The sequence below is a fragment of the Mustela nivalis genome (assembly GCF_964662115.1).
Source record: "Mustela nivalis genome assembly, contig: HAP1_SCAFFOLD_2998, whole genome shotgun sequence".
NCBI classification, from domain to species: Eukaryota; Metazoa; Chordata; class Mammalia; order Carnivora; family Mustelidae; genus Mustela; species Mustela nivalis.
The window spans coordinates 27544-30406 of record NW_028133671.1 but is presented as its reverse complement, the minus strand read 5'-3'; positions in this window follow the sequence as shown (position 1 = coordinate 30406).

The following is a 2863-nucleotide window of genomic DNA, read 5'->3' as shown; positions in this document are numbered from 1 at the left end:
TTGCTTTTAGATCACTCCACTTAGGAACTGTTAAATTAATCAAACGAGGAGGCCATTAGATTGAGTGGCAGTATAGTAAGCACACCAAAACCTAAATCTGAAAATGCCTCAAGATTATGAAAAGGACAGCCAACCATAAATAGCCAACCAGGCTTTCAGCCACAGCCAGTGCAATGACTGTCTCCTAGTGCCTGGTGCTCCATACCTTCTCTGTGGGAGCCTTTCCGCCGCTCCTCTGAGAGGATCCCTCCCGACCACTTCCCATCTGGCACTGCCTGACTTGAATTGATTTTCAAATAAACTTAAAATCTGTCATATGCCTTAGTTTGCCCTTTAACAGAAGTGCCTAAGGCTTACATTTTTTTCAATCCCTAATCCCCACTCTTGCAATCAACCATGGTCAAGGATGGGCTCAGTGGCCCCAGCAAAGCACTAAGAAGCCTGGCTGCATCCCACTCCCTCTGACCTCAGGGCCCGTCTGCATTCCGGGATGTTCCAGCTGTGCAACGTCAGGTCAGGGCCCGTCTGCATCCTCTTTCCTTTCAAAGCCGTGCTCCTTGGGGGCCCGCTGACAGAAGGCGGCTCCAAGCTTTCTTGCAGCCCCCACAGCCATAGCACAGGTAGAACCCCTGGCTGGGAAGCTCCTGGTTCTTTTATTTTATGTTACTTGGTTTTCTTAGTTTAGTTGTTTTGTGCGTGCGTGTGTGTGTGTGTGTATGCATGTGTGTGTGTATGTGTGTGTTTAATGAGCTTTCTCAATTACAAAACTTCCTTCCTCTCCTTCCAGCAAGAAGTCAGGCTCTGAATGCTATAATGTCATTTAGGTTACAAAAAAGAATAATATATGTTTATTTAAATGGAAAATCACATATTTCAAAGGCCTTAGTTTCCATGCCCCCTCCCAAAACAGTTTTCTACTGAATTTTTTCTTTTCTTTCATGGTAGACTGACTATGTAATTTATTGCCCAAACAGGGACCCCTTTTTTTAAAAAATATTTTATTTATTTATTTGACAGAGATCACAACTAGGCAGAGAGGCGAGAGGCAGCAGAGAGAGAGGATGGGAAGCAGGCTCTCCGCTGAGCAGAGAGCTCAATGTGGGGCTCGATCCCAGGACCCTGAGATCATGACCTGAGCCGAAGGCAGAGGCTTTAACCCACTGAGCCACCCAGGTGCCCCAACAGGGACCCTTTTAAGGATGACAAAAGACGCTATAAATCCTGACACCAACCATAAGATCACCCTTCTTTGGGGGGGTGGGGGTCACCATTTCTCATCGGAGCCCAAAAGAATGTGGCAAACCACTTCCAGACAGCAAATTGAATTAGGGTATATTAATGTCAGGCCTTGAAAGAGTCAACAACTGTGCAGTCCACTTTTAAATAAGGGTAAAAGACTCTCTTTGCTCTATTCACTGACACTAAAATTCAAGAGCCTGGTCTAACAGAAGGTGGGTGTTTTCCTGCTTGTTGCCCAAGAAGCCAAAGGATCCAGTTTTAAGGGTCTTTATTCTCTAGCAGCAATCCTAATGTGCTGAGACCAAACCTTCCTAGTTCCAGAAATTTCTCTAGGGTGGGTGAGGGGTGGGGTGTCTAGTCTCAGAACAAAGAAGGCTGGGGAGATCACTGGGTCCATCCCAGCGCCAGCCAGGGCCACACCCATCGTTCCAGATGGAACTGAATCTCTGCTCTTTATTTTAGACCTCCAGAGGAAGTCATGCCACCTCCCTGGGTAAGCCGGTCCAAAGTTTAATTGAGATTTTTCAGGGCGAGGCACCCCTCCTTCCGGTCCATACTCCACCCAGGAAACCGATAACATCTCACCCTCCGCCCACCATCACCTCCGCCTGCAGGGCCTACAAGGGGTGTCTTCTCCTCAGCAGACCAGAAAACCCTCTCTGGGTCCAGAAAATATTCAGAAGCGAAACAGAAACACACACACCTCCTTCCTCCCACGCTCAGCAGCCAGGCACCCCCCACCACCACCACCCTTTTAATCCCCAAGCAGACTGTAAATGGAAAGACAGGAAATGCAAGAAGCAACGCTTAGAGTCACTGCTTCTCAAGTCCAGCCCCGCCCCCTCACCCCCACCCCCTCTCTCCCCTTGACAGACAGACAACCCATTAAGCGCTCACCCATAATAGTCTTTCCTGTAAGAACTTGTAAACAGCATCATTCAGGCTCGGACTTGGGTATTTCCCAGCTCACTTTCCTGCTTTTCCTTTGTCGTGGAATGTCCCCACAGCACACCTACCCCTCCCCAGCTCCCTCTCCTTCAGTCCCCCTGAAGTTTAAGGGTCTCCCCCTTGAATACTGTGTTGATCACTTGGTGTCGTGCATTACTTGTCACTTCTTTAAAGGAAGCCCTTCACTTAGGGGGCTGGAGACACCCAGACAGCGCCCTCTCTGTCTGTCCTTCCTTCCAACAGACTCCTGCTGCTGGGTAATCCCAGGCCCTTCCGGGGGTCAGGTCTCCGCATTAAATGAGCAAACTCAGTGCCTGCTGAAATTGCGTGTTAAGTAAACCCTGTGCTGCAAACTGTTCTTTTTTTTTTTTTTTTTTTTAAGAGGGAACTTGTTATTATATAACTTAAAGTTTGCAAGGCAAATACACCACAGAAAAGGACAGGGGCCCCAGCCCAGGGGTTGGCCAGGTGACATAACACAGTAAAAGGTGCTGCGCCTGAGGCCCGAGGGAAGCCTGTGGTCTGTGTGAAATGTAAAGCCTGGAACTTTGCCCCCAGACAGACAACTAATATGGCAGACAAACAGTGCAATGCAAAAATTCTTACCTAATACTGCTAGAACTTCCAATTTTCTAAAAGAAATCTTAAATCAGGGACACGAGGTGAAATTTTCTAA